At 40.7% G+C, this 22,658-nt stretch overlaps 1 long non-coding RNA gene across 4 annotated transcripts in view; it reads left to right on the top strand.

The window, feature by feature from the left end:
* LOC144303655 (uncharacterized) overlaps window positions 1-21,002 on the top strand; it is a 100,650-nt gene extending 79,648 nt beyond the window's left edge. For 3 of the 4 annotated variants that reach the window (XR_013370644.1, XR_013370643.1, XR_013370646.1), the window contains one exon: window positions 20,878-21,002. This is a non-coding gene — a long non-coding RNA (uncharacterized LOC144303655). Of the gene's footprint in view, window positions 1-3,908; window positions 4,018-20,877 lie in introns of those variants that run through there. The other variant, XR_013370645.1, reaches the window with a different exon arrangement.
* Window positions 21,003-22,658: the final 1,656 nt, after the last annotated feature.

Here is a 22,658-nt window from a genome sequence, read left to right as displayed (position 1 = left end):
AATTTTGGATCAGAAAGCAATTGGGAAGTTTGGTTCGGTTCAACACTCTGAAGAAATGGCACAATTCTAACTCAAAACCACTGGCACTAAAAGTAAATATTATTATCCTAGAAAGACAGGGTAAACTAAGAGAAGATGAAGTTGACAGGTGAATCTACATAATTAGCTTCACATATTTTATGTTGAAATTTCATTATGAGGAAGAAAAAATAAAGCACAGAGGAAAACTTAAAGGACTATTTAATGAGATATTTAGTAGGATAAAGGAATTCAATCACTCTCCCTTAGGTTAGGGACTGTCCTTCAGCTAGTTACCTCTTTGCTTTTTTCTTGCCAGTAAAGATAAAACAAAGTGTAAATAAAATTGAAAACAGGTATAAAGCAAATACATACAATTTAGATACAAGAAGATAACAGTATAAAACAAGATAGCAAACTAAAAATTCAGACTAGATAAGATAAAAAGATAATAAAACAAAGATGAAAGAAGTTTAAATAAGTAAATATTGAATAAAAGAGTACACTAAGAAACTAGACTATTTAAGTTCAAAGAATTCGAATTTAAAAAAAAAAATCTTTTTTAAAAGAATAGAGAAATAAAGTCCTCAGAGCTCAGAGTTACCCCTTGAGACACATTGAACTATCAATTTCCAGTAGTCAGGGTACCACACATCTTCCTCCTGAGGCTGGGCTTCACTCCAGAAGGTCCACCATTAAGAGTGGAGGACCCGGGGGCAAATGTACTCCTGTAAGGAAATCCTGAGAGATTTGTCCTTTAGAAAGAAGGCTTTCATTTCTAACACCTGGCCTTCTTTACATATTTGACAAACTGTTCCAATGGCACAACTCCAGCCAATTTTTCTACCTAGCTCCCACAAATTAGCAAAATCTTTCCTATACAAGATAAGAAAATGAACGGAGAATATTCAGTAGCTGGCTGAATGTGGGAAAACAAAGGAATGGAAGAAACAAAGAAGGTTCCAATGTTACAAATTTCCATCTAAGGCTACAGAAGGCATCAAGAGGTTTTAAAAAATGTGACATACATTCCTCTTTATGTATGAAGCTATCAATACTGAAAGGGAGCAGCTCACCGATAAATCACATGGAGACAAATCAGCAAGAACCACTATCAGAGAAATGTTTGTGCCTCTACTTAATTGGATTATTGAAAAGAATCAGACTTAATCAATCTGACTAATCTCATAGACTCATTGATGGCCAGTAGCTCAAAAATTCTGGTTAGTGAGACGCCTGGGTGGCTCAGCAGTTGAGAGTCTGCCTTTGGCTCAGGTCATGATTCCGGGGTCCTGGGATCAAGTCCTGCATCAGGCTCCCCAGGGAGCCTGCTTCTCCCTCTGCCTATGTCTCTGCCTCTCTGTATGTCTCTTATGAATAAATAAATAAAATCTTAAAAAATAATGCCTCTGCCATTTCATAGCTGGGCAATCTCTGACAAGATACTTCAACCCTTATGAACTTCAAGTTCTTCATCTGTCAAATGGGGATAATGCTATAGGGTTGTTATGAGGAACCAAAGTATTAATCCATATAAAGCACTTAGAAGTCTGCCTGGGATTTAAATGGTCTCAGTAAATATTTGCTATTACTATTATTATTCTAATAGCATGGGCTGGATGTTTGGAAAAGATGATAGCCAGACTATCATGAATTCTTAAAAGAAACTTCAAAATACAGTGCAGCAACTGAGTAGCAGCTGTAAAACTAGGACAAATTTTAAAAATCTCAATCTTCAGACAAAATTTCTAACACCAACACCTAACCTTTCTTAAGAAAGTTTTGACAAAATGTCAGTTAAAGGGTACAGAAATAATAAGATCTAGCAATTATTACATACTTAGTATGAGCCAAGCACTGTTCTAAGTGTTTTACATTTATTAGTGACTCCTAATAATAATGAGTCAAGTACTACTATAGCCAACCCAGTTTCCTGAGGAAAAATATCACAGTTAAGCAACTTGCCTAGGGTCATACAACTAGTTTGTAGAGGAGCCAGGATCCAAACATAGGCATAGAGCTAGAGAGCCTGCTTATTTAACAACTAAACCCTCTAAAAGAATTCTGTTTTTCCAATAAGTAACATTAAATTTCTCCTCTTCTCAGAAAGTGACATTTATTCATTCATTCATTCACTCATCCATGAGAGACACAGAAAGTCAAAGACATAGGCAGAGGGAGAGGCAGGCTCCCTGTGTGTGGGGAGCCTGATCAGAACTCGATCCCAGGATGCTGGGATCACACCCTGAACCAAAGTCACATGCTCAACCACTGAGCCACCCAGGTGACTTGAAAGCCACATTTATTAAGTGGATAGTCTTCCCTATAACCTATTTTCCTTTGGGATTCTTTGATTGAAACTTTTGTTTCTATGACCTTTATTGTGTGAACCTTGGTTTCTTTCCCCCCTCTCCCATTCTTTCTCCTGGGTTGTGTGTGAATCACAAATAGAGACACCTAAGTGAGAGCGAGAGCCAAATTTGGATTCAGATTTATGTACCAAACAAGTGACCATTTTTATAGCAAAGCCTGTTAGATTGAAGTTTTTGTTTACTTTGAAATGCATTTGGATTACCCATATATACATATATTTGGATTATATGTTTATATATATATATATATATATATATATATATGAAAAGTGTTTTTATGTAGTATATATACTATGCTACACAGTATAGCGTAGTATATATACATATAGTATATATACTATATATATGGGTTAAATAGCTTACATTTTTATATTTGGTTGTGGTTTTCATTATGCTAGCTGGATGTCCTTGTTGTTACTGTTAAAGGTTTAAATAATCTCTATTGAATTATTCCAAAAAAATCCTAAAGAGTCCCTTTGTATCTGGAGTATTTTGAAATATATGTATATTCTTCACTTAAAATTCATTAAACTTGTATATATAGTATATATTGAATATATATTAAAACTAGATGTAATCACTTTTCATTGTTGATTCTTGAAAAAGACTATTCTGAAATCAAAATCATTATGTTTACAATGTTTTCAGTATTGTTCAAAAACAAATTCTGAGTAGGCAACCACAAACTTCACTTGACATTTGTTTTTCTCTTATTTAATTGATATATAATTGACATATAACATTAAATTAAAGTATATGACATAATGGTTTAATATTTGTATATACTGCAAAATGATCACCAAAGTCTAATTAATATCCGTTACTATGCATAGTTACATTTTTTTCTTGGAACGAGAACTTTTAAGATCTATTCTTCTCTTTTTAATTGACATATCTAATAGTCCAACCCATTTGCCTTCCCTACTTCTCTTACCATCCCATTCTGTGGGTATAAAACTGTAAAACAAAACCCTCTGGAATAAAACCCTGGGGGAGATAATGGCCTCAAATTAGGCAACCAGCTATGAGCAAGATACCTTTGAGAAATGTAAAGAAAAACCAGATGAGTGGAGAATGCACCAATTGGGAATGAGACAAAATGGTGATGATATTACACGGAGAAGCTACAGCACAGAAATAGCAACAGAATATTTTAATTATCATCCCTGCACACTGATTTATGGAGCCAGGGTTCCAGGGGCCCCACAGCATGAGTATCCCAAAGGCACAATGCAGCACTACCTAATCAATTCATGGATGACCCCACAGCATCAGTCAGTGGAGGTTAGTGGTCATTTAAAATTCACCGTGAAAGAAGAGCTTTTAAGGAAGCCCTTAATCAAATGTAATTAGTCTAGAGGGTGATAAAGGACCCATTTAGACATGCCTGTGTGGAGTAATATAAAGTAACTCTAAGTAGGGTTGGCCTTAGGGCATCTTATTTACCAAATCAAATTTAGTTTGATTTTATGCTTTGTTCAAAATGGCATCTGAGCAATTTCTTTCCATTACTTACAGAACCTGATCCTGGCCCATTGTGATAACCAAAAAAGTCCCTGTGGTTTATCTCTCCTCACTCTACCTTATAGTTGCAAAGGAAGCACAGTTATTCTCACGGACATGTGTCATTGTCTTTCTGATTCATTATGATAAAAATAAATTTGAAAAATGCAGACTCACATGGAAAAAAGATCAACACTCATCAATAACTACTGTTAATATTGTGATATGTGGCCTTCCAGTTATTTTTTCTTTGTCTTTTTGTAGATTGATAATAACCTGAGCTTTCCTTTCCTGTACTTTTGATTTTGAGCATTCCCTTAGTCAGAGAAATCCACATGACCTCCAGGAGAATTGGGGTTCCCATGCAGGAAAGCAAAAAGATAGTAAACTAGCAAATTTTAGTCTGCTTGACCTGTAAAAGCGGCAGTTACAATGCAAGCCGAAGAGCCAGATGGGAGGGACCCTGCACATGGACCCCTGCACATGCCCACAGGGCAGTCAAGTGAAGATCAAGAGACTGCTGAGAGGCCTCCGGTCCCGGCATCTCTGAGAAGCCGAGGCAAGGTCTACAGTCTTCTCAAGCAGTTATCATTCATCATATTTGCTGTTAGCCAGTCTTTAATTTGAGGGAAGGCCTCCCAGTCACAGCAGAGAGCAGCTAACCAACAGGATCCCCAAAAAGAAACAGGGAAGCATGTATTTTCAACCCCCCAGACAAGGATAAATAACTTGCATTTTTGTATTTGATTATGGTTTTTGTTAGGCTACCTGAATGTCCTTGCTGTCCCTGCGAAAAGGCTTTAATCTCCTTTGAGTTACTCAGGAAAACAAATCCTAAGGAGTCCCATTCTATCTGAGGTATTTTGAAATATATGCCTAGACCTAAGATCACTGGATTATGATTTTAATTAGCATGACAAAAATGACTCAGAACTTCATAGCTTTTTGCCACCATGATCATACTGTACCCAAGCATATTCTGAGAGCCGCAAAGAAGATTTTGAATGTGTTTGACATATAGTAGAGAACAGTGGGCTGCCAAGGCATATGGTAAAGATAGATGTATGGTACATATGGAGAGGGTCAATGGCATCACTTTTTCAGCCCCAAGCCCCCCTGGGGAACAGTCAGTTCAGTTCTCCTTTCAGCTCAGGCACATCGGTGCTTAGCGTGAAGGAAGAAGAGCTTCCTCTACCCTGATCCATGTTGCTATAGCAATGACGTCCACCAGCTCCCATACATGTCCCTGTTGGATTCTCGTGGGAGTGGAGGGGACTTGCCTATTGCAACTCTGCTGCTTCCCAGAGGGCTGGGCTGGCAACAAGTTGCTACCTAACTGAGAGAGAGCTTGCCTCTAGGGAGGTAAGCAAACTTTTTCTCTAGTTTGAAAAAGAGAGAGCCAGATTTTATTTTTCTGATTTGTACTGGGGAACAAATGCGACTTTTCCTACTTCATCAGTGTTGGAGGGATAGCACCAGGTTTCCAGGCTTGTCCATAGCCTACAGAGCATTGGAGTCTGAATTCAGAAATTCTCAAAGCCTACTTTCCAGTGGACATGTTGGAGTTTCCTGCCAGTTAGATCCATGGGTCCCATCTGTTGTTTCCTTCTTTTGCATTCTATTCCTCTTTATAACTCTTAGACATTGTAGCTGACTAAATAACAAATCAAAGTATGGCCCTGGACCTACCACTGTCTCTCTGGGACTTATTTCTCATCAGTAAATGAGGGGTTGGACTAGGTAATTTCTAAGCTCCAAAGCTCCAAAATATCCTAAGATTATGCCACTAGCATTTTACTTGTACTGTTTTTTTGTTTTTGTTTTTGTTTTGTTTTGTTTTCCAGAGCTGTTATCTTCCCTGGACCAGAATGGACCATACTCTTAAATGGTTCATGAGCCCCCAAACCTGGGGCTTCTTCTATAATTTTATACATCCAAAGAAAGAATTCGTGAGCTATAGGAGGGGGCCAGTGCAGAAAACGCATGTCTGAGAGAGCATTATGGCAGTGTAAGCTAGGCCAGAGTAGGGGAGACAGCCTCTGGTTCACATGAGCGATCCAGTACAATGATGGGACACTGTGGGGTAGGGTGTTTCCTCAAGGCTCACTGTGGCTCATACAAAAAAGCCACTCCTTGTGCAATCATTCTCTATTTTCCAAGTCATTTTCTGATTTGAATCTGACTTTCCAATACTAAGAAAGAGGCTAGGCTACTCTAAGCAATGGAAGAGCGTATTTATATTATTTGTTAACATCTTCATTAAACACTATGGTTGGCTGAATACTGCCCCTCCCAAATACTAAGCCCTGATTCCTGGACCCCACAAATGTTACTTTCTGTGGAAAAAAAAAAAAGTGGCCTTGGAGATGTGACTAAGCTAAGGATCCTGAGATGAGGAGATGAGCCTTCATTATCTGAGTGGATCTAAATGTCATCACAAGTGTACTTATATGAGGGAATTGGAGAAAGATTTGATACAGAAGAGGAGAACAACATGATAACCACAGGAGCAAGATGCTTATGCTGCTGGCTTCAAAGATGGAAGAAAGGGCCAGGAGCCAGAGAGGGCAATGGATGCCAGTGGCAGCCTCTGGAAGCTGGAAGAGACTAAGAACAGTCTATGTGCTGGATCCTCCAGAAAAAAACAGCCCTGCTGAAACCTTGACTTTGGCCCAGTGAACACAGTTGACCCAGTTTGGACTTTGACCTCCAGAATTGTAAAAGAATACATTTATATTGTCTTAAGTGAGTGAATTTGTGGCAACTTGTTATAACAGCAATAAGAAACTCATACAAACAGAAACCCTCTTGCAATGTTAGTATTAATGGTCCCCTGTCTAAAAGTTGAATTGCTTTTATTTACCTTAAAAACATTTTTACTTTTTAAAAGTTAAAAAATAAAAATCTAGTTTCTGGTCATGAGGTCCTTGGGTCACATATAGCAAAAATATTCTAGAAACCTCCTGCTCACCTCAGACAATGCCTTCAACTTTGATTTCTTTCAGTCTGCAGTAGGGTACAGTTTGCCCTGGAAAAAGGTATCGGTTGGTTGATTTTTGTATGTAACTATAAGGAATCGAATATAGTTCAAGAAAAGTAAACCCAAAGAAAGTACCATTACATTATCTATTGGTAAGAATGCCACCTACTGTCATTCAAATGCAGACATTTCCCCTGACTTTCTTATTACAGGATGCCCTTATTAATCTTCTATAGGCATCAGTGCCACCCAACCCTGTCTGGACTTGCAGCTAGATTGGTATCTCTCAAACTTTAAAATATGCATAATATGCATAGGAATCACCTTGTTAAATCTTGTTAAAATCTTGTTAAAATGCAAATTCTGATTCAGGTCTGAGGTGGGATCTGAAATTCTAAATTCTAATAAGCTCCCAAGTGATGCCAATGCTGCTGGTCTGCAGACCACACTTTAAGCACTATGGTGCTAAACTACATTCTGGAAGTTTTGGCCCAAGGTGTATTCAAATAGGCATTACCAATAATAACAAAATCTTGTGGCATTTTCAAGCCCTTGCAGAACTGGCTGGGAAATGCTTCCTCTAAAGGTGTTGTTCCAGCTCACCTGCCCTGTATGCTAAATTCTCCATGTGTGCCTCGATCTACATAACACCCCTAGGTCCTGGCCTGTCCTTCTAAAGATTTTTTTCCTTAGAGCGTAAGCACTGACCTTGCAGGGACCTCTTATGCCCTCCTTGAATGTCAGGACTTTTCCAGTTCCCTGAAATCTTTACCCCAAATAGTCTTCTCTGTGCAGTTCACATGCATCCCTAGGTTGTAACAGTATGCTCAGCCTTTCAAGCATTTTCTCTTGATCTGGATTTGTACCTAGACCTAGACTCACCAGGGCCCTGGGTCTCATGAGCAGTCATTGAACCACCATCACCCCACAGGCTGCCTTGCCTTCATAGGCTCCCTGCAATATCTCAGAGCCTATTTTCATCTCTTCCTGTTTTAAAACTGCCACTCCCTATTGCATCCCCTATCGATTTCAGTTTTTCGTCTGAATAATGACTCTGGTCTTTGGTTAATTTATGGACCACAGACAACTGGCATACCCTGCGCCTCCTAAAGGATCACATATTTCCTCCTTCACCTGCTTCTGGCTTGCTCTCAGCCTGCTTCCTGGGGCCTCTACCAAAGGTCTCTCCAGCTCTCTGCTGCCCTCTCATGGTGTCCTGTAGCACTGTGAGCGCTTCAACCCCTGGAGGGCACAAAGCAATTCCCTGTCATCACAGAGCCTGAATGACCTAAGGGCCCTAGGAAGCAGAGCAAACTAGTAAGATAAACTGGGCATCTACTACCTTTATCAGTGTTTTGTTTTTAAAGTAAGGATTTCAACAGAGATATCAAGGGAGAACATCCCTAACAGAACGAAAATCCCACGAACAAGCATAGAGGAAGCATCATTAAAGAAAGAGAACCCCAGTTTAACTAAATCAACGCAAGCTCCCCCTCCTGGCTGGAAGGATAGCAAGAAATCTTTTCCTCTGGGTCCCTAAATAAGAATCTCTGAGGGTAGCCCTGATTACCTAGACCTAGACTCACTTTTAATAACCTCACTCCGTGATTCCGGTGAATATTAAGAGTCCCTTGCTTAGACTACAAAGTGTAAGAGAATTGGGAATGAAAACGTGAGTCATAGTATGGAATATACTAAATGACATAATTTGTAGACAATTTTCTAATCCCCCCCCCCTTTTCTAAAGAAGCTGTCCCCAGCCGACCTCCTATACACACATATAAGAGTATCTTGATATTTACCTTCAATTTAAAGACCAGTTCCTCAACCACCCGACTGGGCCTCTTTCTCAGGCCTGACCCTGTCATCTCTATATTTGCTGAGCCTTTCCACCGCGTTAGGTGTCATGCTCTGTGTCTTCAGTGTCAGCTCACAGAGGATCAATGACTCCTCCTCACTAGGCATGGCCCCTGCATCCCAGCAATGCAGTCTCAGACCAGCTCAGTGAAGCCTCCTCCAGCTTAAAGTACTCCAAGGAGTGCATGTGTCCACCGCCACCACCACCACAACCAGTGCCCCAGCTCCGTGGGCAGACTTCAGCCGTGAAGGTTTGGGCTGGGAAGACACGTGGAATTACACTAACGAGGGACACAACAAGATTCTCTGACATTGCCGTCACCACTGATGTTGCTCCTATATTGTTCTGAGTCTGTAAAAGCAATGGTCTCTCACCTCATCCATGATCCTTCCTGTCCTTCATTTCTATCCCACTCAACGAAACCACTGTCCTTTCCCAAAAGACTTTCTGACCACCCCACTAGTCCAGGTCCCCTAGCACTTCCCCTGTGCACCATTATTTCCCACAAATATGCTACGGTTTTCTTCAAGGTGTGTACATCCTCTATCTTACTTCACTTTTTGCATGTGTAGTTGTTATATTGCAAGGTTATGCCATCTTCTTTATACATCTTTATTACCTTGGAAATGAGCATCCCGGTGTCCAGTTAGAATCTGCTCATTGGATTTCCTCCAAGTGTCACTGACTCAATCCATGGAAATAAAAAACCTAAACTCTGCTAAGCATCCTTCTGGGGAACCTGACTAGCCCCCTCCACCCATTGAGTCACCAGGGCTTACCCAGTCTCTCTTTATTCTTCAGAGGCCGGACTCCACATTCCTTACTTCCTTCAGCACACACGATCATTTCAATTATCTAACCAACCTTAAGCTGCCTTTTCTCCTTCCCTGTTTACTCTGCTTAGCTAGAAGATCGCTGGCAAATTCAAATTTGCATTTTTAATCAGGCATTGCATCAGATTTTTGTTCTATTATTCTGGATTCCTCTTACATTTAAGCTACTGCTGGGTGTAGGGGTGACAGCATAAATGTAAATAAGAAAGTAATTTGCTTTTCTTCATCTTTAAAAAAAACCTGCCTAAACCTTAGAGAATCTCATATGAAGCAATATTGCTTTTTTTTTCCTTACATGGAAATGCTAGTTATTTTTAAGGTAAAAACAAAGGTTCTCCTAGGGCAAAATCCTCCTGATTCCAAGCCCCCTCTAGGAACAAGCGTTATTTAAATTGAGTTAGAGCTTTTACCCAGGGTACACTTGGAGAAGGGATGAAAGGAGCACACTTCCCTTTGCTCTTTTCTGCTCTGCTCCACAATGTTCCTCCCCTGAAATACTTGTCCAGCATAGCTGTCCCTGATCTTGGAATGGAGTGTCTTGTCACACAGAGTTGTTACAGTCTTCCAGGCTTCTCTGGTACTTTTATCCTATGCAACTGGGTTCCCCCACTCTCAGTTGTCCGGCTTCCTCTATTACTGAAGTGAACCACACAACTGACTGAACATCCTCAAACATTTCCTGCATCAGGCTCTTTGTTGCCCTCTTTGAATGTTTGACACTGATATACCATCCTATGAACACCCAAAGTGAGCCTTTGTAGCTCCCAAGACTGATGGCCCTTGAATGATCTTAGGGTGAACCTGAGAATCTGATCATCTTAGATGGAATACAAATGATCTCTGCTCTTCAAATTAACTGAAAATATGAAGTGAACCCCAAAACCATAAACAGAAAGGCAGTGGGATACCCAACAATGTAGGAAGTTGATGGGGTCTGCAGGGAGCCGCTCTGCAGGAGCTGAGAGAGGAGATGAATATTAACACATAAACTCTACCCAGCTCTGCCAGTGACTAGTAACATTTCCTTGAGCCAAGTTATTTAGCCACTTATGCTCCATTTTTTTCCATCCAAAAAATGAATATACTATTGCCTCTGGGCTATTTTAGTAAGCAAATAACAAAAATAGTTAGCACTCATATTGTGTCAGGCACTGTGTTGAGTGTTACGTATATTTTATCTTTCAATCCTCATAGTATTCACAGGAGGTAGAGAGGTAGATTCTTTCCTTATCCCACTTTACAGATAGAAAGACCAGCATGATTGGCTATGGAGGCACTTTTTCCAAAATGGCAGTGCATCATATTTGACTAAAATATTGACTTAGAAGCATAGAAAGTGAAGCCAAGCAAGAATAGCCATGTAGTGAATATATTACAGGAGAAATAAAGAGAACAAAGCCAACAGAACCAGGGCTTGAGTCAGCAGATCCTAAAAAGTTGGGGGAGGGAAGTGCCAGACAGTTGGGCAGATGGAAACTCAGAACAGGAAACTGTGGGAGTCATGTGGAGAAGGGCATGAGTATTGAGATGAAGAACACAGCTGCAGCCTCAGGCTTCGTTTTTTTGTTTTTTTTTTTTTAAGATTTTATTTATTTATTCATGAGAGAGAGAGAGAGAGAGGAGGGAGGCAAAGACATAGGCAGAGGGAGAAGGAGGCTCCATGCAGGAAGCCCGACGTGGGACTCGATCCTGGAACTCCAGGATCAGGCCCTGAGCTGAAGGCAGAAGCTCAACCGCTGAGCCATCCAGGCGTCCCAGGCCTCAGGCTTCCTATAGCTAAATCTTATTTTGGCCAATTATCAGCTACCTTCATGCACTTGACCTTTATAAGATGGAGAAAACAAAGCCTACTTTGTTAGGTTATTATGGATAAAATGCTTACTAGAATGCCAGTATACAGTAAGTGCTCAATAAGGGCTAGTTGCTATTAATGGCTTAATTGTGTGACTCTACACAATTTCTCTCTCAGCAGGGAAGATCAAGAGTCACAGCACCAGCAAGCTATTGACATGTCAATGAAACCAGGTGGTAGGGTTATGACATTTGTAAGAATCCAAAGGAAATAGCAGATGGACAGAAGCACAGGTCAGAGATCCTAGAATGTAGGCTGACATATTAACAGACATTTGCAGATGGCCCCAAGGGTGACATTAGACTAGGAGGGAAAGTCCAGGGGAGGAAACTACAGTTCCCTTTCTTTTCTCTCCTTTTACTACATGCACACACACACACACACACGAGTGTGTACTTAAGTTTTCTCCTTCTATGACTGAACAGATTTGCTTCTCACCTCCTCCCCTGGGCTTTCACATTCCACACAGCGCTCTCACCTTTTCCTCTACTGCAGAACATGTCTGGATTGCTGCCTTGCAACCCTGGCAAAGCAGAAGGTCCCAAACAGCTGATAAACAACAAGCAGAGCCGCTTTGCTGGTAGACATTAGTGCCAATAATCAGTAGTTGCAATGGTGCAGAACGCTGGATGGGAACCATCTGTCTAGCAGGTAGGGTTTAATAGGACTGATTCTTTTTGTTTTTTTTTAAGATTTTATTTATTCATGATAAACACACACAGACACACAGAGAGAGAGAGAGAGAGAGGCAGGCTCCATGCAGGGAGCCCGATGTGGGACTCGATCCCAGCACTCCAGGATCACGCCCTGGGCCAAAGGCAGGTGCTGAACCGATGAGCCACCCAGGGATCCCCGGGACTGATTCTTTAAGCACAACTTAGCATGTCTCTGATGGCCCAAAGCTGACTAGCTCCCTCTGCTTCCCATTTCAGAACAGGGACAAAGACAATAAGGATTTGAAGATTTCTTGAAAATTAATGCTGTCAGTGCAGTTATTTTTGTTACTCCCCAGGTGTTTTTCTGTAGTATTTTGCAATAAAATCCTCAACAGAAAAAGGACACGCTGTTTATTTCAAACATGTAAGGGAAGAGAGAGGGAGAGTGGTGCATTTTTATCTACTTCACATACTGTCTACTTGTTAAGGGAATTCCTTAGATCACCCCTAGCTTCACAAACCAAGGAGTGCTTGGTGACCTTGTCCCAGGACTTTGCTTACCTGAGGAAGAAGATGAAGGTGGATCTAAGGTGCAAAGGAGGAACTTTTCTGAATTCTAACAGGGAAGATGAAGTTAGTGGAACTTTCTCCAAGGCGCAGCTCAAACTGGCTCCCAAATTGGGCTGTCTCTATTTTTCCTGCCAACTTTTTTTTGTTTTTTTGAATTCCAGATACAAGACACTAAAGTCCGGAAGAAATAGTTTCTCTTCAACCCAGATCTCCGCTGGATTGAAGCTGTACAGACAGCTAGAAATTTGCATCTCTATCACTCCTCTCTGATGCCTTCTTCAAAAACTCTTGGACTCATTGCCTCTGGCTGACTTCTTACATTTCAGCTGGAACTTCATTTTAGGAAAGACCATCGTTTCTTATGAACACCAAACTTTGTTCTTTAGGTGTATGTGCCTTTTTACCTTTCCTGGTGAACGATCTGTCAGTGACAGGAAGAGACTTCATTTTCCCTCCAGCTACGTTAAATCATTAGGAGCAACTTCAAATTTAGAAAACCCTGATTCCTTACCATTTTGAAAATGATTTATTTTTTTCTGTGTGTTCTGAGTAAAATCATTTTTTAAAGTCACTCAAAAGTTATATTCATTCAAAACTGTTTCCTCTGGTTTTATAGTTTTTAAACTATTTTGGATGAAATACACACCTCCAGGAGTTGGGAAGTCTTAAATATTAAGAGCAATTTTCTACCTCCCGTAAGGGGAGAGCCCTAAGCCAGAGCGTTGCCTCTCTGACTTTGTGCCTAGAGGCCCAGAGGCCACCTTTATTCCCAGAATTACCTGTGATTGAGGTCTAGGCTGGAGTTAAGATTGCCTGTAAGAAGAGTACAGGGGTTAGGATCTTCTAGGGGTGAACTATTCTAGTGGGTTATGAACTGAGGAATCACAAGGCTCTCTGAGGGGACAAGATGATGGCCAACCACAAAAGGAAGTCTTGCTCAGAGGTTTGGAAGGATCCCTTTCATGCTGATGAGTCCATTTGTATTCAACCTTTGATGAAGGCACATGGTGATTCAAAAATACAAATTATTGAATATTCAGTTACTTTAAACAGATGTGATCATTCCTTTAAAAGATAACCTGAGGCACAGTAAAAAAAAATTTTTTTTAAGATTTATTTATTTACTTATGATAGACATAGAGAGAGACAGAGAGGTGCAGAGATACAGGAGGAGGGAGAAGCAGGCTCCATGCTGGGAGCCCGACGTGGGAGCCCGACGTGGGACTCGATCCTGGGACTCCAGGATCGCACCCTGGGCCAAAGGTAGGTGCCAAACCGCTGAGCCACCCAGGGATCCTGGCACAGTAAAATTTTCAAGAGTTGACTTGAACTTGCATTGGTTCAAATCAGATAGCACCAAACTGAAAGTGGTGAGGAGTGCTCCACCAGCAGGAGCTGAGAGAGAGGTTTCTATAGAGAAGAACTGTAGGAAGCAAGGAAATTATTTGACTATAGTTTAAGCACTTGCCTTATTTGGGAAAGCCTAGTTGGCTGTTTTTAAGTGGTTGTTCTTAAGTGCACTGGTGCTAGCTGGCTTTTTGATTTGCTTACACAGGCCACTAAGGCATTAGAGCCACCTCAGCCTAATGGCCTCATTGTTTAATTACTTTAAAACTATATGGAGATGATGTGAAGCTCAGGGATGCTTGTTGTGCCTATTTTTCAGTAATTAGAAAAGATAACTTTTTAAAATGGTGGCTAGAAATTGGTTCTCTTAAAATACCTTGACTTGCTTTGCTTTTGGAACTACCTACCAGAGTGAACCAACAGGGACCAAGCCTATGTGGAAACAGATGGAATACGACCAGTGATGAAGGGGAAGAAGAAGACAAAATAGGCAGCTCAGGGCAGGTCAGCCTGCCTGCATTTGCCCTTGTTAAATCATCTGTCAGAGGAGGATGTTCCCACTTCTTTAATTTTTATACCACCTCTCATTCCAAGCTCTTTTCCTACAGCTCTGATCACTTCTCCGTCTTCTTGAATGGTTCCTCTTCTTCTTCCCAGAACGTAAACAATGAAGTCCCCAGGATGGTGTTCTCATGTTGCTTCTTGCTCACTGTGCAGACTTCATAAGGCAATCTTAAACACCGCAGGGATTGTTCTATCAAGCACACACCTGTCATTCCCAATTCTTTGTCTCTCAACCCTCTATCTAGACTAATATTTCTAATTCCTAGTAGAGATCTCCACCTGAATCATTTTAAAAGAACTCTTTCTCCAAACTCATATTATCATTCTCCCTTAACATATTTCTTCTTCGTTGTCCTCAGTATTTGCTAAAGTATTTGTTCCCCAAAGTCTGTGAGCTCTTGACCCATTTGGGCACTTTTTCCCCCCTTTCCATCTCTAGAATTCTCAAATCTAACCCTTCACCTCTATTCCTACTTCCATGGCATAAGTTTTTATCTTTGTTATCTCTCACTTCAGATGGTATGAGATACCTCAGTGGCTACCTCAACAAGTTCCATGCTATAAAAATATATATATTATATAATATATAAATTATATTATATTATATATATTAAATTATATATATATTTCTTTTAAAAGAATAACTTTTGGTCTTACTTTTGTTATAAGAGTAATGAAAGTAAACTGTTGGCATTTTAAAAAACAAAGATTAAAAATGAAAGGAAAAAACCACCTAAGATTCCACCACACAGAAACAACCTCTAGCTATTTTGATATTCATACGGAAAGAGATATACACAACACAAGCTGGTGCCTTAGGCTGCATTACCCCAGAAGTTGGTTCTGAGTGAAAGATTTGTGTATGAGGATTTTGGTTCGGAGAGGAGCACCAGTATGAGCCAAGGAATGTGAGGCAGGGAAAAAAAAATAGAGCCATAATGGGCACATTAAGGAACAAATTACTGGTATGGGCATTAGGGCTCCATTCTACCAGAGAGGTCTGGGGAACATATAAAACATATTTGAGTTGCTTCACCCCAGAGGCAAGAAAGCCGGGGTATTTATCCACCAACTCATTTGTTCATATTTAGCTGCTTCTGAGAGGTTAACTCTCTGGAACTCTGACCTCTTCTGTACTTGAGCCACACACTCCGGCAGCCTGAGAAAGCCTTTGGGCTGAGAGTGGCAGGTGCTATTAGCATATAGAGAATCGATGTTGCAGTAGGAAATAGGCAGGACTTTAAACAGCAGCTGCTGCATACTCCTCCTCTGCTTAAAATCTTTTGGTAGTTTTCCATGATTTATCCCCTAGCTCACAACCTCTGCCCTCTATCCTTGGAAAATTATCCTCTTCCTCTGAATCTCTGTCAGCCACACACACACTGTGTCACAGTCTCTCTCACCTCCACTCACCTGTTTGTGCATCACTCCCACCTGGGTTACATCCCTTATTAGGCTTAACAAACATACCTTCTCCTGTAACACTCAGTTCATGATATATCTCTTCCCTGATCCTTTCCAGCAGTCACGTCTGTATGCTCTCACTGAACATTACATATCCTCCATTACAAACTTCTTCTTTTGTGTTTTTCTAAAAAAAAAAAAAAAAAAAAGTATGTATAATTATAAAATTGATACTTCTCAAATTTAAACAGGAAAAGAAATTAAGGACAAAAATGCAATGAAACTCCACCTGGAGGGCAGCCCGGGTGGCTCAGCGGTTTAGCGCCGCCTTCAGTCCAGGTTGTGATCCTGGAAACCTGGGATCGAGTCCCATGACAGGCTTCCTGCATGAAGCTTTCTTCTCTCCCTCCCTCTGCTTGTGTCTCTGCCTCTCTCTCTCTGTGTCTCTCATGAATAAATAAATAAAATCTTTAAAAAAAGAGAAAGAAACTCCACCTGGAGAAACATCTTTAGTATTTTGACAAACATCTTACCAGACAATTATTTATTTTTTCACAAACACACATGAATCACATATTTTTATATAAATAGGACCATTCTCTACTATTTGTTTAGTCTACCTTTTTTCCCCTTAACAGCATATCATACCCATTTCTCCAAGCCAGTAAATGTAGATCCATACCTTCATGTGTAATGTTTGATTGGAAATATGTACTCTCATTTATTTATCTAAGTCTCTATTTGTGAGTCATTTCAGCTGTTTTTAATACTTTGCTATTATAAGCCTATAATTAAGAAATATGTTTTTTATCATGAATCAGAACATACTTGTATATAAACAAAAATTCACAGAATAATACTCTTAGAGTGTGGTATGTCTCATATTTTCTGTTCTATTTAATTTTAAGCATTATTTTAAATTAATATGCTATTGTATTTATTTCTTTAAACACAGAGGCGGTCCTCTAAATTGATTTCATGAGTCATGAATGGGTTGTGACCCAGTGTGTAAAACACTCATGGAGGGTACCAGCAGGACTGCTGAGGTGTGCTGGTCCTGCTGCCATTTTTTTCCCTCACAGCTTCACTGTAAGCGTGCAACTATGAAACAATATTTTCTTCTCTTTTCTGCCTGAAGTTTTGTGTTTTAAACTCCAATCTCCACTATCCATGAAGCCACCTACAATCCATTGTCACTGACAGAAATGGCTTCCAGTAATGAAGCTCCTAGCATAATGGTTCCATACATATACCAGTCAAAATTATGGCATTGTATGTACATACACACACACACACACACACACACACACACACGGTGGTCCGGGCGAGGCAGAAACTGAAGCATGGGAAATAGAGTTGCTACTCATGAAGCAAGTACAATCTAATGGGAAAGAAAGAATACATCAATTTCCGAAAGCTTGAAACCCCAGCTACTCCTGAATCAGGGAGTGTGATTTGTGCTGATGTCAGAGGCTTCAAGTCAGGCTTTCAAGGTCCTAGGTCAGCAAAACTTCCTCCCACCCAGCACAAAGGGCAACCACTGCTCAGGTCCAGTTTTCTGTTGTTATGTAGAATCTACCTCAATTTCCTGTCACCCCGAAGGTATGAAAGCTCATCCTCTATCAGGTGCTCTTTATGAGGACCAAGGGGCCTCCATGGGATGCTCCTTGCCACCTTCCCCACCAACCAGGTGAACTTCTAATGGGACCCTCTCCCCCTGGTTAGCAACTTCTCCACTCTCCCTTCTTACCTTGAGCTACCCATCCACAATGGGTAGGTCAGAAGAGGCATCTGAAAGAGTTGTAAGGGTGACATCCCACATCCTTGCTGGTCCTATCCTTTAGTTTTCATTTTGAATGAGAGCCTATGGAAGCAGGGGTTACAGATGAATAACCCCTGGGCATCTATAGAGTCTCAAAAAGAGCAAAGATTCAGATGTTGGGTGCCTGAAGAGGAAGTGAAGCCCTGGAGGGAAAATACTGTCCCATTACAGGAGCTTTGAAAAATATTTTCAGTTGTTTTTAATTTTTTGCTGATTTCTGCATCTTTTGCTTTTAGCAATTTTAATCAGGTACATGGCTGGTGTGTATGTATAAACTGATCTTTTAATGTAATCAATTGATAATTGAGCATCTGCTGTGCTTCTAGTAGTTACAGGGCATTATTCAAGGTTCTGGGAAAAATACATAGAAGTGAAGAATGTGTTCCTGGCCCTCAGGAAAAAGTGGTTCTGGGACGCCTGGGTGGCTCAGCCCTTAAGCCGTTAAGCCGTTAAGAGTCTGCCTTCAGCTCAGGGTGTGATCCTGGAGTCCTGGGATCAAGTTTCACACCAGGCTCCCTGCATGGAGCCTGCTTCTCCCTCTGCCTATGTCTCTGCTTATCTCTCTCTCTCTCTGTGTGTGTGTGTGTGTGTCTTGAATAAATAAATAAAATCTTAAAAAAAAAAGAAAAGGGGTTCTATGGGAAGGGAAGTGCACATAAATGTAAAAAAAAATGTGCAACAGTTAAAATTAAAGGCAATGTAAGTGATTTAAGAAATCATTTCTTTCAGAATCCAAAAGTAGGTGTTATAAATGTGGGTTCTGTCTGGGGAGGTAAAATTTGAGGTGGATCTGAAAGATGGGTAACGTTCAAATAGTTGATGGCCTGGAGGACATGTCTTGGCAGCACATATAAGTGAAACAGCAAAGAGGAAAGATGGTGGTATTGGGGAAGCAGTGGTTAAATCCTTCAGGCAGCTGCAGATTCCATAACTACCCTGAAGGTCAAGTGGGGAGGCTGGGCCATAGCAATCTGTTCAAGGCCTAATTTTGCTTCATACTTAGGTTATAAAGACCTAAATAAATCCTTTGGATTTGCAATTTGTCATCCTGTCCCCCATTTTTGATGAATTTTTGAGTGCTGTCTCTAAGCATGTATTTCCAAAAGCTCTCCAGACAGCAATCCATGTTCAGTTGGCTCAGCGTGGAGCATTCCATGGAATCCACAGCTAATGAGAGTGGAGAGCAAACGTGAACAGGGCTTGAATGGCAGTCACGTCCAGGTTCACTTGATGCTGCTTCAGGGACCTGTGGTGTTGTTTTTAAATCCCTTAGCTTTCCCCGATAAATTAGTTACACTATTTATAATATGCAGCCAATAGTCTAATTATAAGAACGTTTATCTCTTGCATGTGGAAGGCAGCATAATGTAAAGGAAAGCACATTTGCATAGGAATTGGAACAGACCAGGGTTTTACAGTTAACTCCCTGTGCAACCTTGGGCAAGTCACTTTCCCTGAGCCAAATAATCTCATATATAAAATGAGAGTAATGCTCTCTAACAGTGACCATTTGGGGATCAATTTGAGGAAAACATAGGCAAAAGGATTTTGTAAACTCTAAATCACTAAGTGTTGATATGATTGCTTTTGCTTCATTGCTACCAGGCTCGTTTGTTCAACTGCTAATTGGTGATGTTACAGAATTTGGTTAATATTTTGTTAAAATTTTTTTTTGTTCGGTCTAAAACAGTGAATCTGAACTTTATTTGGTTATAAATATAACTGAAAATATTAAAAACAACAAGATAGCAATGACGTATTAGTGTTAACTGTATGGCAGGCATTAGTTATGAGAGTTTTACACAATTATGTCATTAATCCTCCTAACTCCATCAGGTGGGTACTACTATAATCCCCACTTTGCAGATTAGAAAAGTGAGGCTCACCGGAGTTGGGTAATTTGTCCAGTAAGTAGAAGAGCCACAATTCCAACCTAGGAAATCTGACTCTGAAGTCCCTATCATCAACCACATCCCTTCCCTAAGTAAACAGAGACACTCACATTCCATAGTTTCCCTAAAGGTTTATATCACAAATGTAAAACTCCCCCTATGGAGGAAACAATGGCTCACATTTAGCATTCTTAAAAATGGAAGATTCAGGGGTGTCCAGGTGGCTCAGTTGGTTAAGTGTCTGACTTTTTATTCCAACTCAGGTCCTGATCTCAGGGTCATAAGGTCTGGCTCAGCACTCAATGGGGAGTCTGCTTGAGATTCTCTTTCCCACTGCTCCCTGCCCATCCCTGCCCATTCACTCTCTCTAAAATACATAAATAAAGATTTATTTATTAGAGAGAGCACAGAGGGAGAGGGAGAAGCAGACTCCCCACTGAGCCTCTGCTTCCTGACATGCTGCTCCACTCCAGGACCCTGAGATCATGACCTGAGACAAAGGCAGACACTTAACTGATGGAGTCCCCCTCCAGGTACCCCAATAAATAGATCCTTAAAACAAAATAAAATAGATGATTCATTTATAGATTTCCCCCTAACATTATAGCTACATTTTAAGCTACATACAGAGACCCAAAATGGAATGTCCTATTCCTCATTTATACCCTCATATCCTTTTTATCCTAATTCTACATGACTGTTTAAAAATGTTAAGGCAACAGATCAATGTGTTCTACTCTGCCTTACCTTCCGTCACCCTGGCCAAGCAACTCCTTGCTGAGAACAGCATGAATGTTCAAGATGTACTGCTGTTCAGTCCTTAAAAGTGGATATTGTTTGGACGAATGTTGTCCAACTTCAGAAATCAAAGCATCTCTCCAGAGTTGGCAGTGCAGAGCTCTTAGAAAGGCTATTTAAACCACTTCCATAACCCACAGGGAAACTTGCTGTGGAAAGAGCTACCCCTGGAGTAAATGTAAAGTGTTGTTCAAAATGGCCATCAGACAGCAATTTTCAGTGGGCCGACACTCCTTACCAGAGTGTTCCCTCCACAAATAAGATACTTTAGAAGGCAGATCTGCAAAAACACAACTTCATGCCCAAGGTCAGTGCCCTAGAAGATGCATGAAGTTGCTGGGAGGGGTTCTAAGATCCCAACTTGCATTGCAGAAGATTTTGGATTACATGTGGCTCCTTCTCTTGTAGATTTTATGGAATGCAAAAAGGGAAGATTTCAGCAGCACACAACTCCTATTCCTCAAAAAGCCATTATGGAAGAATTACCACACTCCACAGAGTATCAGCTTTTTACCGTGACAACATCTCCCCAGGTAACATTAAAAATATGTCATCTATAAAATCAAATGACATTTGTTTTAAATGTTCTTTCCTGTTTCACTTTTTTTTTTTTCACGAGAAATAGAGTACGTTTAATTGTTTGGGGGAAGGGATGTGTCATGTCTACACGTGAGCAATAGAAGTATGTGAGGGAGGTGAGGCAGAGGCAGTAAATACCCGCATCCGGGCTAAGAGTCAGGAAAGCTGCCATTCCTGTGGTCATCATCATCTTCATGTTAACATCTGCATACATTATATCATTTCATCTTTACCATAACTTTATCAAGTGAACACTATTATGTTCTAATCCCAAACTGAATCACTAAATACCCCCCCTTTTTTTTTAGAAAGAGAGAGGGAATGTATACATGTGTGCATGGTGAGGGTGGGCAGAGGAAGAGAGGGTCTTAAACTGAGCATGGAGACCATTGCAGGGCTTGATCTCACAACACTGAGATCATGACCTGAGCTGAAATCAGAGTTGGATGTTCAACCAACTGAGCCACCCAGGTGCCCCTGAATTACTAAATATCTTGTCTAAAGTCACATAGCTAGTTATTAAGAGTATTGAACCCAGGCAATTTGACTTATAGCTACTATACTTTCAAATCAACCCACTGTTTTTTAATGGCTATTTAACTACTTATTCTGAGCATGTTAAATGGAGGAGGGATGAAGCAAGTTCTTATTACACACCTACAACATCAACTTAAATTTAATGACAGCTTTATCCCTATTTTTATCCCTATTACGTTGTTTTATTTATAGAAATAAAAGGCAAAGTTTAAGTAATGTGTCCAAGGTCACTCTGTTAGGAAGTAATGGAGCCAGTATCCAGGGACCATCTGCAACATTGACACCAACAAGAACACAAGAGATAGATACCAATAGAAGGAGCTTCTTGATTCCTCCTTGCTGCCTTTTTTTTTTTTTTTTTTAAATAGATGGTGGATAGCCTTGGAGAAGGCAGAGGTTCAGATAGCTGTGGCAAACATCTTGGAGGATTCCTTAAGGCCCTCTGTCACATTTCTTTATTTTTATTGCAACCTTAAGTTTGTCTCTGAACTTGGGACTGGTTTGGGCTTCCCACCTTCTCCCCATCTTCCCAACTTCTCCCCGTCTTCCCAACCAGCCCAGCCCTCAGAATTGCCAATCCAGGTTTTCTTGCACTCATTTCCTAGTTCCCAGGTATCTGTGCTCTTGCTGCCCACTCAGGCTCCAGTCTAGCTCTGGGCCACTGTTCCTTCCTCATGCTCCTCTCTCAATTTAAAGGCAAGGCAGAGATCATGGGTCCTAAAAGTTGATCTCTTCCCCTTCAAAAGCTTGCTGTGTAACCTAGAATTCAAAATATACATTTGTGAAACAACACACAACAGTAGCAAGATAGCCTGTAAGCAAAAGGTATGTGTAAAGACTGAACAAAGAAATAAAGGAACAGCATAAATCAGGGCTATTTTCTAAGAATGCTGGTAAATAGTTGAACTGTCCTCTGGCTGACAGTGTCCCAGGGTAAGGCAATCTCCCCGTGGCTAGACTTTAAACTTTCAGGGGAGATAGCCAAACAACTACCAGTGAACAGATGCATATGCTTTTAGCAGGTGGTATACAAAAGCCTCCCACAGTGCACCCCCTGTGATCTGTCCAGGGAG

Source organism: Canis aureus, chromosome 32 (assembly GCF_053574225.1).
Source record: "Canis aureus isolate CA01 chromosome 32, VMU_Caureus_v.1.0, whole genome shotgun sequence".
Lineage (NCBI taxonomy): Eukaryota > Metazoa > Chordata > Mammalia > Carnivora > Canidae > Canis > Canis aureus.
The sequence above is the reverse complement of the archived record's forward strand: the minus strand, read 5'-3'. Positions and strand labels throughout refer to the sequence as shown.